Here is a 16,259-nt window from a genome sequence, read left to right on the forward strand (position 1 = left end):
ATTTCACACTTTTCAATGAAGATAAGCAACATGTAACTCAGAAAACAACACTGAAACCAACACTCAAAACAAATGCTAGCTATGGCCCACGACACTGAGCTCAGCTTATTTGCCCCAGTAAAATACTATGGATATAAACTAAGCCTATCATTATTCGAGGACTTCAGTAACACAAAATAGCCTCCACAGGCAGCGGAATGACCAACCTCTGTGTATCCCTGCTTTCAGGAATGGAAGCTGTGGGTCAGGTGTCACACCAGGAAAACATAAGCTAATGAATAGCTCTGGGAAGCTCCTTCTGGTGTTAATGTGTAAAGACAGTCATTCTATATGGAAAAGGCAAGAAAAGCTTCTCTGTCCATTCTGACTATCCCTCTCTACTCCCTATTCTCTCCCAATACATACACACACACACACACACACACACACACACACACACACACATTCTCTCTCTCTCTCTCCCATCCCCCCCCCTCTTTTCCTATACCTCAAGGATTCCAAGAAAATAAGATGAGGCAAGAATCAGTTCTCCTAAAAACATTTTCACAAATGGCAAGCTACTTACTTAGCCTGTAACACAGGCGAAAGTGTCTGATGTCCTACTATTCAACCAAAAGATTGTGTTTTGGCTGTTGGAAGAGGAAGAGAGGCCGGCCGACCAGTGACCACAGAACTGAAAATAACCCCTGAGCAACTCCATGGCACTGAGAGCTCTTGAAGTCTTGATCTTCCCTTGTGGGCAGTTTACAGTGAGGCCAGCTGAGAACTGCAGCAGACTTGTGAGTCAGCAAGAGCGACTCGTAGGAAATAGCTGACGTGCTAAATTACCCTTGCATACATATTGTGCACACACCTCCCCACTAAATAAAAACAGGGCACATGCAAATTAATGAAGAGAAACACCTCAACAGTTACAGATCCTGTTTTCCCAGTTTAGAGCTAAATAAATCTGTACCACTGCTACATAAATGATAATAAAACAACAACTCACTCTCCATGCTATGCTGGGATGAGCAGCTGCACTCAAGTCTCAAGGGTCACTTAGTTTTAGCTGCTTTTATTTAATTAGTTTTAAATGTGTTTCCCTCCCTTCTGAAAAAGCAAAATAGTTGCTATATAGACCACAAGAACTGGTAACAGACAAGCACAGTTCCTGTTTTTCACAGGGGGGACTATTCTCAGACCTACAATACTGAGACACTGAAAACAAGTGGAAAGTTTGTATTTATCACTGCTAGGGAGATTTATAACTGAACAAGGCATCTTCGCTTTGATATAATGGGCAGTATGATGTCCCAAAAGTTCTTGCATAAGTCAGTTATTTGAAATGCTAAACTTTTTTTTTTCCTTAAGAAATGATGTTATAATTGGCAGTAAGAATTCTAGCCTAGTCCCACAAATGCCATAATAGGGCTGAAATACTATACACCTGCAGTTAAAATTAGCAGAAAATGTTTCAGTACTAGAGATTAAGCAAAATGGGGAGAAAACTGAATAAGAAATAGTTTTTTATTTCTACTGAATGCTGGTGCCTGAGGAAAGGCAGATTTAATTAGAAGAGATGGAGAAGATGCATGGAAACATCTGTGGAGATTCTGAAGGTGACATCTAGACTGTTTCCAGGCCCTTGGGATGTGTGGTACTGGTTATCATGTCTAATTTCACTTCAAAATATGTAGCTCACCCATTCCTTGACATATTTATATTGCTCTCCTGTTCTTATACTCATCTGTTATGATTACGGTCATCTTTTGTCTTACAGACAGAAGAAGGATAAAGGTTTTCCTAAGGTCACTAGGCAAAGGCTGGAAGAAATCCCGACAAAATAAGCAGAGGAGTTAATGGAGATGGATTCTTGTGTGAGGCCAAGAATGATTGAGGTAGAATTAGCAGAATCCAGGCCAGTGGAAAACAGGTAAAGAAATCCAGACACAATACCTCTGAGAAAAAGAAAGAGAAAAGAGGAAGTTCCCCACACTAGCCAGCAGATGGTACAATGGGCCCAGGACAGCTTGGTTTTTGCTTTGTTGGGGGGAGGGGGAGGTAAGAGGAGGGAATTAGGAATGTGAAGCAACCATTAATACATATGAGATATTTATAAGTGGGCAAAGTGTTTCAATATAAATAATCTCATGGGGGGGGGGGGGAGTGCAGGGATGGGGAGACCTGTAGCCTCAAGGCCACAAGTAGCCTTCTAGGTCCTTGGGTACAGCCTTTTGACTGAGTCCAAGTTTTACTGAACAAATTCTTTTATTGAGCGGATTTTTTCTGTGAAGTGTGGATTCAGTAAAGGGCAGCACGTGAGGCCCTAGAGGGTCACATATGGCCTTGAGGGTACAGGTTCCCCACCCCTGAGTCCTAGAGGAATCATGCCATATAGTTCCTTAATATCCAGGAGCTACCTCTGTTTATGATAAAAGATAAATAACACTACCTCTTATAACAGTTTTGAAAAAAGGTGCTAGGGAGTGATTTGTAAAGAACTTGGAGAAAGAAATATCTCAAAAACAATGCTACTGCTATTTTTTTCATTAAAATTAAATATTCAAGAATGATAAAGAATTTCAGGTTCACTGACAGTGACAAGAATTCCTAATTATAGACCAGGTAACTTTTGCCTGAGGCCTTAGTTTAAATGTCAAATAAAAGAGTGACTTGCTATAATGTACATGCTACCAAGTCCAGTATTTGGAAGAATAAAGGGAAAGGTGGTGCTCCCTGTCAAGTTTATTATAACATGAAAGAAAAGCCATTTCTCCTTTATATACCAAAGCAGTTATTATCCTCTAATCCGTATAGTTAGATTACTCTGACCAGGAATGGCCTTTTGAGCAGGTGACTGCTTACCACACCGGCCTTCTCTGCTTCCCAAAATGCCACCAACCAGTTCATGTCTGAAATTTTACCAGTCATTTGGCATAATTCACCTGTTATCTATTAAAATGCAAACACCCCTGATGAGAAGTAATGTATCAAATGAAAGTCTCTTTATACCTTGGAGTACATGAGTTCTCGTTAGATCACTGGATTTAGTAGAAGGGACTTTAGAGGGTGATCTAATCCAAAGTTTTCATTTTATTGATGCTGAAAATAAGGCTCAGACAGGTCATCTATATCACATTGCTTCTTCCTCTCTTGAAAACTTGTTTTCAGAGGGGAAGCAACAGAGAAAAGTATATGAAAAAACCAGGTAGAGGGTAGGGGATTGGAAAATGAAGTCGATAGAAAAGAGGGGAAAGGTACAGAAAAGGAAGATTAGCAATGTAAAAAAACCAATTAACTTCTTGAATCATAATTTTGTCTAGAGCCAGCTCTGACTTTGGCCTCTTCACATAAGATGAATGGAAAACAAAGAGTAACTTCCCAATATACCTAAATTTTCTTCCCTGAATAAGCAATAAGATATGACATATTTAATTTCATATCTTTCACAGTTTGACTCTTCAGTGCTCAATGATTTGCATAATATGGAATCTTGAACCCATATATTCTTCACATCAATGCAAGTAATTCTCCTAGTAAATCAGCAGCTTTAATTTAAGCTCATCATTGTTTGCATAGAATTCTGTATGCACTCATCTACTTGATTTTTTAAAAATCACAGAAAGCCCCCAACAGTGACGCACTAAGTATCACTATTCAGCTGACTACAAAGATTCCCAATTCGACTAAATACCAAAAATGAGCCCACTACTTTCAGACATTTTATAGTTTCTCAGTTAGAACTTTGAATGTACACTTAATATATAGACATCTGCCTGGGAATATCTTTTGGCTGAAAATGAAAAAGTGGTAACCAAAATGGACAGACCTTTGAAAAAGCATTCTGAACAGTAACCCTGAAAACCACAGGTAACCTGAGGGTCATTGCCCACTGAACTACCCCAGCTTAGTTCTTCAAAAATCCATTCAAACCTTTACTAAAGAGTTGCAACACATTAATCTGTAAAGACAATATTTCCCTGAAATGGACTATAATGAGAATAAAGGTCACCTACTTTTATCTATTACTGGAAGCCAGTATTGATAATATGGTGCTTTCAAAATGATTATATCTAAATCAAGTGTTCTTCCTCAGTATATTAACATGCCTATTGGGAGAATTGTTCACTTCACCTTCCTCCTATCCATCCAAGACACTAAGTTGATACATTCCTCTACCTCCCTATCATTCTCACTCTTTGTCCCCTAACTGAGCAACAAGATACATACATCTAAAGAATGCCATTATTAGAACATGCATCAAGGCACAGACAATACCAGTTCATAGAGAAATCATTTTGCTATTTCATCCTTTGCATAAAAGTAAATAATTTCCTAACATTACAAGATGATAAAACTGTGACCATCATTCAGAATTTTAAAAATATACTATGTTCCAAAAATAACCTTTTTAAACAGAGATAAATCATAGTATTAGTTTTGTTAAAAGAATATACAACCCTTACAGGCAATTAGTCTTTGGTAATATATGCTGTGGCCTATTTATGTCTACCCTACAAGTCTCTATTGCCCACCTGCAATTCTGATTAGAAGGAATATATAAAGAAGATACTATCAAAGACAAAGATGTCTGGATAATGAGGTATATCTAGAGCAAGGGATAACAGAAAAGCCCAAATGCTATACTGGTATCCTTTTATTGTTAAGAAACTGAGAAAAAAGTTCCTAAGACATTGGGTAGATACCCTACGTTAAATAAGATTTATAGGAGTAAAGGGACAGGAGTCAACCCAGGGTAAAAAGGTGTGCATCTGGTGCAAAAACTCACATTGATGAGATCACAGATCTATTGAAGTTAAAAGTTAATAATTTACTACAAGATCTTCATTCAAGTGTCTTGGATAATGAGGCATGCAAAGGCTCTCAAATACTCTGTTCCAAGGGCAGTTAGCCTACTTTGGATAGAAACTGTCATTACAGAAGCAAGCTTGGAAGTGAGACTTAAAAGACTGTTTGATTTCTGCCCATTTAATTTCTGGTCATGTAAAAATGATCAAAAATTTTTAAATGCTCAAAATAGGAGTAGATATCTACACATCAAGTATATGATTTTAACCACTGCTAGATCTGTATGCCAAAGAGATCAAAGAAAAGGGAAAAGGACCTATCTGTACAAAAATATTTACAGCATCTCTTTTTGTGGTGCCACAGAAATGGAAATTGAGGGAATTTCTGTGGCATCAAATCATCAAATAGGAATGGCTGAACAAGTTGTGGTATATGATTGTGATGGAATACTATTGTGCTATAAGAAATGATAAGTAGGATAGTTTCAGAAAAACCTAAGAAGAATTATATGAACTGATGTGAAGTGAGAAGGACTAGAAGAACATTGTACACAGTAAAAACAGCATTGTAAGGATGATCACCTGTGAAAGACTTAGCTACTCTAATCAAGACAATTCCAAAGGAGCCACAATGAAACATGCTATCTCCAGAGAGACAACTAATGAACTCTGAATGCTGATTAAAGCATACTCTTTAAAAACTTAGTTTATTTTTCTTGGAGTTTTTGTGTGGTTTCTTTTGCAACATAGCTGATATGGAAATATTTTACATGATTTCACATATATAATCAATATCATATTGTGTGCCTTCTCAAGGGATGGAGGAGAGGTGGGAGGGAGGGAAAGAATTTGAAACTTGAAATCTAAAAAAAATGAACATTAAAATTTTTTTTTTACATGTAATTGGTAAGTATTTAATGAAATAAGCTAAAAAATATTTTTAAAAAGAATATGATTTAGACTCCTCCACCCCCGGTATGGTAACTGATTATTTTCATAGCTTTTAATTTAAAAAAAACCAACTTTATTTTTAGTTGTCAAAAAGACACAGCTAAATCTTGGCAATGCAATTCTGGGCCCTCTTTCAGGCACCTTATGATAAGCCAAAGTGGACAAAGTGACTTCAGGGTCACAGAGAGAGGAAGGTAAAGACTTCTGAAATGGGAGATAATTAATAGGGCTAGAAGAATTAAGTTCCTAAATTCAGAGCTAGAAGGTAATTTAAAGATGATTTAATACAACATCTTAATTTTACAGATGAGGAAACAGGAGTCGAGGGAGATTAAACAACCTGTTCAAAGTCACACCAATAATAATCAGCAAAGGCAGGATTCAAACTCAAATCCCCTGAGTCCAGATGGGATGTTCAAAGTCACACCAATAATAATCAGCAACGGCAGGATTCAAACTCAGATCCCCTGAGTCCAGATGGGATACTTTTTTCACACCATGTTGCCTCAAAGAAAAAGGAAGAAGCACTTTTGTTTCAGAACAGTAGTCAGAAAGTGATAAGCTGCCTCAACAGAGGCATTTCTGTAGTCTTGGCCCATTTGGTGAGGAGCTACACACATACTAACAATTTGCAGAGTCTGAAAAGGTAATGAATGTTTTTGGACACAGTAGTAAAAGTGAATGTTCTGTAAGTAATTACTGTATACGATCGTGAAGGGCCTTCAGTGATGTCCTACTCTGATGCTGATCATGGTGAGGGTGTGACTAGGAGCCCTCTAAGATATTCCCACAGAACACAAGTTCAGAGGGGCCCTACAAAAAGCTCCAAATATGGGCTCACTGACTACGTGGGTCTAACTTCTGAGGACCAGCCTAGTTAAATTCAGACAGGCTCATTACCAGCAGATTGACCACCTCATGATTATGATTATGACTTTTTTTGACCACCACAACTCATAAAGCTATTTGTTAATGTGTGAAGGAAGGGGTGGTGATATGTACTGCTGGAAGGGGAGCATCCACACTGATTGATAAAATCGCCAAACTTTTAAAGAGATATCTTGAAAACAAGAATAATGTGGGCTAATAGGTAGAACAATGGAATAGTTATCATGATATTCAATTTTCCAATCCCACTAATGACTCATTCAATAACCTTGGGCAAGTCGCATTAACTCTGGTTCCCCCACATGTAAAATGAAGAAAGAATAAAGGTAGTCTAGCTATGTGATGAGGACTTATAAGTAATAGTTGAGATGGCCTGTGGGGGGATAAGAGAAAAAAAAAACTGAGAAAAGCTTCTGTAGAAACTAGGGGAAAGGGCTGGGAAGAAGGATTTGAAAAGGACCATAGAGAAGGAAGACAGTAATATGTCACAGACTAGAATCAGAAACTGTCAAGGGACTAGAAATGTTTTCTTCTGGTGACAGCCAGAGTTTGTCATGTGGCAGTCAAAGGCTTAGAACAAGAAGAAAGGAGAGAGAAAGGAGATATGACAGGACTAGAAAGTAGAGGAATAAATAACTTTTTAAAAAAGTAAAGTAGGAAAGAAATGAAACAAGAGGGATGTGACTGGCAAATATATTTTCTTTTCTTTTTTTTTGCCCCAACCATTACGGTATCTGTTGTTACTCTTAGAGATTGCCATGAGAAAAGGGTGGTAAGCTGAGGGAGAAAATAATATATACAGAGACACAGAAAGGAAAAGGACTGATCACAGATCCAAAGACCAATTTATTATGAGGATAAGATACAAAGGAGACATTACCAAGGGATTACACTCTGCCTGAACCTTGATTGCAAAGTCACTTGGGAAGGCTGAGAGATGTTTTGGCACTGATTCCAGTGGCACGGATGAGAGATGACAAGAGCTTTCAGAGTGAAGTGATTTATTGTTTTGGAAGAAAACCTAAGGAGAAAAAAAGAGTGAATTGCTGGCTATGTCCTTCAGTAATACCATTAAGTTGAAAAAGAATATGGACCAATTTACATATTATTTAGAAATATTATGGTCAATACAGAGGATGTTGTTGTATGGGTATAGCAGTATTTATTATAAGTCAACTACTTATGAGAATCTAGTACCAGATAAGAAGCCCAAGTTTCTGGCTTGCCTTGACTTTCTTTTGTCTTTTAAAGGTTAAAATAACTATATATTGACTTCACAACAAAGCATCATTTAATATTCTTTAGGTAAACTAAACTAAATTTAATATTGGAAGGGACTTTAGAGTGCACCTACTTCAATCCCATCATTTAACAGATGAGGAAATACCTTTATTTTTAGAGATTAGAAAACTGAGGCCTAGAAAGATAAAGAGACTTGTCCAACATTACATGGTTCCTAATTTGGCAGGGTCAGATTTCAGACCCAGGCTCTTTGATTTAAAGGTTTTTCAATTACACCATACTAACTCACTTTTATCACCCAAAACTCATGTCTTGTGATGTAGCTACACAGTCTAGACACAGACATATAGGTAAAAAAAATGACTTGATCTTCTGAATCAATTTTGGCTAGTAACATTAAAATGCTAAATTCACCTTGGAGAAAGTTTGGCATTATACAAATTAGCTGTATAAAATGCTTATTAAACGAAAAAAAATTAGTTTAAAAATCGAAGAAAATTAACAAGATAGCTATTTAAAATGCCCAAAGTTTCAGGCATGCTCCCTTGCAACCCAGTTCTCAACTTCCACTAAGCCACTGGTTCTATATAATTCTAACATCTATGGCTTTGTCTTTATCACTGTAATTCGCTGTTAAGTGATTAATAAGTGTTTGTTAAATTGAATTTAGCATGCCAAGCTATCCTCCTAAATTTATGTCTGACTTATTTCCCAGGCTTCAGTGCAACTACCCTGACCTCAAATTGCTCCAAGCTAAGCCTAGTTTCTTTTTACACAACTTCAACAAACACTTATTAAGCAAGCTTCCAAGTGTATGGCATAGTATTAGATGCTAGGGCTTCAAAGACAAAAGGACAGGCTCTACCTTCAAATTAAGCATACATTTTGGGGGAGGAAAGATGATGGCAAGAACACAATATGAATATGGAAAAAGTCCATATAAATAAGATTCTTAAGGAGGAAGAGGGGCTAAACAATGAGGGGGTTCAGGGAAGGTTTCACTGGAGAGATCACACATATCATGTTTGAGGGTGAAGGAAGATTAAGATTCTAAGAGTGGAGAGATCAAATTCCCTGCACAGAAATTTCAATTTTCAATTTGTGGATGGAATCACTTGGGGGGAAGTATTATCAATCACAATCTGATTCTAAAATCGGGAAGCTTCTTTATATAGCATTCTGTTAGTAACCCCTGCACCTTCACCCCATGCATATTTGTTCTACATGGAATAAGAGAACTTGCTTCCTGGGCTTATTTTGAAGATCAAGTGAGATAATATTGTAAAGCACTTTACAAACCTATGTAAATGCTATCGTTATTCGTTACTATTATTAGTTATTATAACCTTTTCTGTTAAAACATAAATTCTCTAAGGTCAGACATTGTCTTATTCATCTTTGGCAGGTCTTCAGTACCTAATACATTACCCTGCACATAGCAGATCCTTAATAAAAGGCTTTCTGAAAAAATGAATGAATATAGCCTTCAGATATCCCAATGCCACATATCCATAATAACTAGCATCCATATAGTATTTCAAAGGCTTTTGAAACACTTTGCAAGTATAATTTCATTTTATTCTCAAAATAACCCTGGGAGGTGGGTGGTATTATTTATTCCCCATTTTACAGATGAAGAAACTGAGCCTAAGAAAAGTTAAGTGATTTGTCCAGGGTCACAAAGCTGGAAAGTGTCTTGAGGGTGAATCCAGGATGACTGCTCTCTCCACTGAACCACATATCTGTATTATATTTAGTCCATAACAAGCAAAAGAAGAAGCAGAGGGTAGTAAGAGATGGAATCACACTGCTAAAGCTGGAATGTTTTTCTTCTCAGATTTCATCTGTGTCCCTACTACAATTTATTAATATTTTTATACCATTAATTCATAAAAGTATATGTGAAAGCTGATGGGGATGCTTATATAAGCCAGGTAGCTTTGTCTATCTCCTCAATTCTTTTGACCCCTTAGTCGCAAAAGTATCACTGCTAAAAATTGAAGCCAGAGCCAATTTCACTATGTATTCCCCAAAAGAAGAACCTGATCCATCATGCTAGGTTACCTGCCCGTCTGAGTCCATACCAGTGAAATCAAGCTAGAATGAAATAATTACTAACAATGCAAATTGGTCTAAAACCTTTTGTTGGCCTCCTAGGAGGCTCTCTGATGTGATCATCACAAATGCAAATGAATAACTCACTCCCTCTAGCTCTACAGAGAGTTGCTAAAGAGGTCCAGAAGTGAAGTACTGGCCCAGCATAGATGTGAACATGAACCTGACCATCTGGCTCTACGCAACTCACTTTGATCACAAAATGAATTGCAACAAATTGAAGAGGACATGGTTGGAGTGAATTATCTCATTGGTAATCTGAACCTACTTTTAAGCAGTTATTACCAGGTGGAAATGTTTCCTACCATCTTTGAAGAGACATTTTCCTGAAGAACTGTAATGGCTCATTAACATCCATATCTGAATAACAATACTTTTTGCACTTATATGCTGCCTTTCATCAGGGGATTTCAAAGCAGTTTGCAAATAATTAAGCCCTACACAAAGGCCCCAAGAGGTGAAGCAAGGTTAGGGAATTGCTATAAACAATTCAAGAAAAAGATGATAAATGATTTCTTCCCAGTCACCAGTACCATTAGAAACAGACCTTTCCCCCTACCTACCTTCATCTCTTGCTTTTTCTTTCTTTCATTTTTTTTGAGGGGACAACTTGTAAATTGTAAATTAGCAATTTACAATTGCAAACAATTATAAATCTATCAGAAAATTGTGCCGTTAAGTTTGGTTAGAGTCAAGATATGTATGAAAAATGTATTTATACATACATCAGTGTGCACAATAACTGAAATTTTCATCTACCTACAGAGGAAACAGTCAAAATTTCAGAAAGAAGCACTCATTGCTAGGAACCAAATAACACATGTGAATCATTCTAATACTTAATATAAAAAGTCTGTGTGAATACAACCTTCAACTTATTTTTTTTACTCTCAATATTGAAAGCAATTACCCTATGCTGTTGCAGTTACACTTTTGAATTCCATCTCTATCAGACCATTTAAATACTGTCTAAGTTTTGAAAGCACTAAGAGGAACAAAGTAAACAATCAATCCATTTTTTAAAAAAATCAGAATGCTTTAAGCAAAGATCTTCCAAGTGTAAAGCATTTCTGCCACTAAAAGTTTTATGGTGAAATTATAAACTATTGAAAAACTGAATTTTTAATGAAAATGCTGACATACTTTTAACGATAGCAGCCTGAATAACAACACTGTAATTTAGCAATCTTTCTTACATACTAAAGACTGATTCTAACAAGATGTCATTTTTGACTCACATTTATTATTACCTGAAAGAATGAAAAATGCAGTTTACTCCAGAACTGCCAGTATTTCTGTAATCAGGGTAGGGTGATCTCACAATAACCAAAGCATTTTTAAGAAAGACACCCTCTGGATTACAAAAATAGCCTGTTCCACAAAAGGAAAGAAGCATGATTTCACACTTAGTTTCTTTCATGACAGCCAGAGCCTCTGCAGCAAACTGCCTTTCCTACATGTTACATTTTAATGATCTGAGAAAATCGTTATCAGAGTTAACATCTCTAATTTTACTCTAAACAGACAAAAGCAAAATATCTCATTAAGCATCATCTTCACCAGGGTTCCCACTAGGCAAGAAAGGATTTTTATTTGAAGTAATTACCCTTTTTAGTTAAATACACTCAACAGATGAAATTTACACAGAGCGTGAGAAATTCATCACCAAAGGTGATGTCTAAGAAATGCAATTCTAACCACGGAGCACTGCTCCGATCTGAGGTTTTCCGAGATGGACTATTTAATAGATGGTTCTACCCTTGGCACACCACCAGTTTGGAAAGGGCTGGCTGGCAGGCTGGGTTTTCCAATATCCAGCAAAGACACTAAAAGTCACCCAAGTATCTCAAGCCACGGTAAACTTCATGCAAGTTGTAAAAATCGTCTAAGAGATGACTAAGTGCAAGACACCAAACATCACCTACAATAAGGGAATATAAACACATCACCACCCAACAAGAGCGAACACCCTCACTACACGAGTCAGCACTTCCATGGGAAGGTAGGGTTCGAATTCGAGCTAGACAGAGGTCACCAATATGCTCATTTGTTTTCCCTCTCCCTAAGGTTTGTGCTTGGAGGGTGGTTTATGAATTACAAAAGCCACCATCTCCTTTCAAACTCCTGCCTCCACAGAGTCCGGTCGGTCGGTGTCAGAGACTCACGGTGCCTGAAGGAGGGGTGGAGGTGGGGGGGCAGGGGAAAGGCACCCTGGGGGATCCAGAACACTTTTGATTGACAATTTTCTGGCTTACGGGTGGGAGGTGTAAATCTTTAATAAAAATTCTTCTGCAGCAGAGGGAAGCTTAGGATTTCTGGGAGAGAAGCAGAGCGGAGCTGGGTTGGAAAGTAATGACACTTTTATTTGCAGGAGGATGTTTAAAAGGATATTCCTCTTGAAAGCCTCACTCCAGTTGAGATGCCAAATGTACACTCTCACAAGCAGCATTCTCACTAAGACTAATTTGGGGATTTCCCCTCCATCCCCCACCCCTGCCACCCCCCCGAGGGCCAGAATTTGCTGCGGGTGGCTCCAATCCTTCCTCTCTCCCTGACACCGAACTTGTGCATTCTCCCCACGCCTGCGGCGGCTGGAGTCCAAGCTGACCGGCGGCGGCAGCAGATAGATGACAGCTGACGCGAAAACTGCTCGGAGGGGGCCAAGTCTTGGCCAGCGGACTTCGAGCCTTGGGCTCAAGCGCGGCGAAGGGAAAGAGGAAGGTGGTGGCTGGGGAAGGGAGGAAGAAGAGGACCGAGTAAAGGGATGGAGGAGTGGTGGTGTGGCGGTGGTGGCCAGTCCATTCCACCACCCCCAGTTCGGGTTAAAAGGCCTGCGGATCCGACAGCTGCTTTGCTCCGCTGGCACAAAACAAAAACCTATCTCCCCAACACCTCCCTAAATCCTCCCGCACGCCTGACTTATTACCCTCCGCTCCTCCTCCCCTGCTGTTCCAAAACACCCATCGACACATGCGGAATATAATAACAGATTTTCCCCTAGTGCAAACGACAAGGCAAAATTCTACACACACACACACACACACACACACACACACACACATCCAGTGTCCGTGGGGGAAGACCTCCCATTTCCTTCCCCATTCCCAGAAAATGTCATAAAAGCCGAAGAGGAGGGTGCTCTGCAAAGAATCGCTCGCTGCACACTCAGCGAGCCGGACGGACCCCAAGAGATCTTTCCTTTCCCACTCCGGTTACGCCTGCCTCTCTCCGCCTCGCCCTCCCCTTTCTTTCTCCCCAGAACCACACAGTCCTCTCCCGCTCTAGTCCCCTCACCATTTCGCCCTTTCTCCGTCCCCCACCCTCTCCTCCAGTGTCCCTTTTCCCACTTTGGAAAGGGCTCGTCCCCTCCCCTAAGGTCAGCCACGCCGAAAACTTCCCCCGTCATCAAAGCGCCTGGGAAAAGGCAAGCTTGCAAAGAAAAAAAAGAGGACTCACCTTTTCCAGGAACTTTGCGTCTCTCCCTCTCTCTCTCTTGCCGTCTTCAGGCTTGCAAGCACCCCCCGCCCACCCCCCGGCCCCGGCTTCGGCCGGCCAGCCGGTGTGTGGCTTTCGGTTCGGGGGTTACCGAGTGAAACCCGGTCAGACAGGCATCACATGGCAGCTCGTTCCCAGCCCCCCCAACTCAGTAGGGAAAGGGAGGGGGTAGGGGGGAAATGTAACAAGGGAAGGGGCGAGGGAGAGGCGAGAGAGCGGGTGGAGGAGGTAGGCGGCTGCAGGGGACCGGGGGTGTGGGGGTGGGGGGTTTGGCTGGCGGGGAAGAATCGGTGTCACGCACGGATCGAGCTCCGCCGTGGGCTTATACTGTTAAATGTTGCTGTTTGCAGGAGGCAGTGGCGGTTGTAAGCTTGATCGTCCGGCGGCGGTGGCGGGTGGTGCTGCTGCTGCTACTGCGGCGGCGGCGGCGGTTCTCGCAGCCTCGGCGTGCGCGGCGGCGGCGGCTGCTGCTGCTGCTGCTGTTGCTGCTGCTGCTCCGGCGGCGGCGGATCAGGCGGCTGCTCCTCGGTTCTGTTTGTTACTCGCTCTCCCTGGCTCGCGCTCTCTCTACGGAACGCCCACACTCTCAATCGCTACATTGTTGACATTCGGGGGCTGACGTCACCCCACTCCCCATTCACAATAACTTTACGGGATTCGGGTAGCGCAGCCTCTCCAGCCACTGGGGTACCGTACGCTCAGAAACTAGCGTAAGCCGCTCCGCGAATAGCGCTCGGGGTTCGGGCACGGGGGGGAGGGGGAGCCGGGGGAGGGAAATGGGGAGGAGGAGGGAGCCTTGGCGAAGGGGAAGAGGAGGGGGGAGGGCCCCGGGCGCGCGCACTCCGCTGGCTCGCCCGAGGTGGCGCGCGCTTCAAGGCGCCGCCTGCTGCCTCGGCAGCCCGCTGCCGCTTTCCTTCCCCGCGTGCAGCGGCCGCCCTATTGCTCGCGCCAGCTCGCGCTTTGTCCTGCTCGCGCGGGTTTTCGCGAGGGCTTAGAGAGATCTGCGCTAGCCCGGTCCGCGCGCTTCCAGGCGGGTCCCGTGTCCATGCATGTACCAAGCCTAGGGTTATGCTGGGACTACGAAATCCCTTTGGCCAGTGGGAGGGTGTCGTGTGGCAGTCTACGTGTGTCTGGTTTTCAGTAGGTTCTTTCGTGTGTGTGTGTGTGTGTGTGTGTGTGTGTGTGTGTGTGTGTGTGTAAAAGAGATCTCAAAGCGTTCCCCGCAAAGGGTTGGGGGAGGAGGGGAGATGACAAGGAACTTGACCTTGCCAAAAGATGCTGCACAGTACCAAAGTGGTAGCATACTGCTGATCTATCCCATTGTCACCAGGGTAAGCCCATTTACTGGGAGCCTGGAGCTCCTGGCTGAGGACATTTTAACGTTTGCAGTCTATAAAGAGAAGTGATTCCAAGCTGGGACTCGGGTTGTCCCGCATGCAATCACTTTTTTTTTTTAATTGTGTGCCTCTGAGAGTATCTGGGAATCACTCAAGCTAATCTGGGACTCCCCTACTCCAGGACTTTTTGATGAGATGTGGGCCAGATGAAGAGCATAAATTAAATCTTACCTTTCTACTTCAAACTTCTTCAGCACCAGCCTCCACTTCGTTGCAAGAAGGTGTATCCAGTAGGTTTTTCCATTCTTTTCATGCCTGGGGGTTGCCAGGGTGGTGTAATTTGACTTCCAAGTGTTTTTGGTGCTCTAGTGCCAGAGCAAACCTTGATGGTGGTTTGAGATTTTAAAGGGGGTAATTAGGACTCAAAATGAAAATAAATTTGCAATAAAATAAGGTTATGTTAGTACAGGACTGGTGGCTGCAACTTTACCCTGCCAAAGCCAGGAAATTCAGCGTTTCCCTAAACAGCAGTAACTTTGCCCCCTTGTGTACATGTAGTATTCTGTATTATTACATGTGGTATTGATTTTTAATGAATATTATAAAACTTTGCCTCACACTGGATAGAGAAGAGACATAAATTCCCATATTAAATAGTTACCAATATATGCTGAAGAAACAGTGAAAGAGTATATGGGGAATTTAAAAAATATCTACCAAAAACTTGCATTTAACATTCTTCAGATAAGGATGTAATTTAAATATATCCTTTCCAATGGAATAAAGGGCTTTGTCTAGGATATTTCCACTTAAAATGCATAGATGTCCAAGAAACAGACCACCCTAAGCTTGGAGAATGCTATGATAGGGAATAGCTATACCTTGTTGCCTCAAAATCAGAGAACTGAAGGTCATCTAATCCACTGCTTCTGTGTTACAGGTGAGGAAACTGAGGCCTAAAAAGGGGAAGTGTTTTGGCTAAGGCCACACCATTTTCCAGTGGCAGAGCCAGATCTTAAGTACGTTTCCAGACTCACAGTATAGTTTCTTTCCACACTTCCTCAAAAATGTTGCTTTTATGATAATTGTAGATAGAGAACAGGATTTAGAATCAGAAGACCCAATTCAGAGATGGAAGGGATAAAAGAGGTTGCTTTGTAATATGCAAAAGAAAGGAATTCTGACCTAGTGATAGTATTGATACCCAATATGATCTAGGATTTTTCACTGTTGGCAAATTCTCCAGAATTTTCCTTTGCTCCCTACCTTGACCCCTCATTTGCTCCCTGGAACCAATATTGATCATTGCATTCAATATGAGCACAGCTACATTTTAAATCTTATTCCCAAAGTAAATTTCTTAAAGTATATATTCTAACTCCAACCAAGTCCTCCTGAAAACTTGAGTGAATTCAAATAGCTACTGATTAAAAGAGGAGAT

The 16,259-nt window shown here is 41.0% G+C and overlaps 1 protein-coding gene across 5 annotated transcripts in view; it reads right to left on the minus strand.

The window, feature by feature from the left end:
* The window catches only part of BACH2 (BTB domain and CNC homolog 2), a 429,780-nt gene extending 414,428 nt beyond the window's left edge, over nt 1–15,352 (minus strand). For 2 of the 5 annotated variants that reach the window (XM_069065156.1, XM_069065155.1), the window contains exon 1: nt 566–13,430. The gene's annotated coding sequence lies outside the window, so the exon portion shown is untranslated. The other 3 variants (XM_069065157.1, XM_069065158.1, XM_069065154.1) reach the window with 3 other exon arrangements.
* Between the last annotated feature and the right edge of the window lie 907 nt (nt 15,353–16,259).

This window comes from Petaurus breviceps, unplaced genomic scaffold (assembly GCF_028583685.1).
Source record: "Petaurus breviceps papuanus isolate PSGF00001 unplaced genomic scaffold, PetGlider_PUasm1.0 90667, whole genome shotgun sequence".
In the NCBI taxonomy this organism is placed as follows: domain Eukaryota; kingdom Metazoa; phylum Chordata; class Mammalia; order Diprotodontia; family Petauridae; genus Petaurus; species Petaurus breviceps.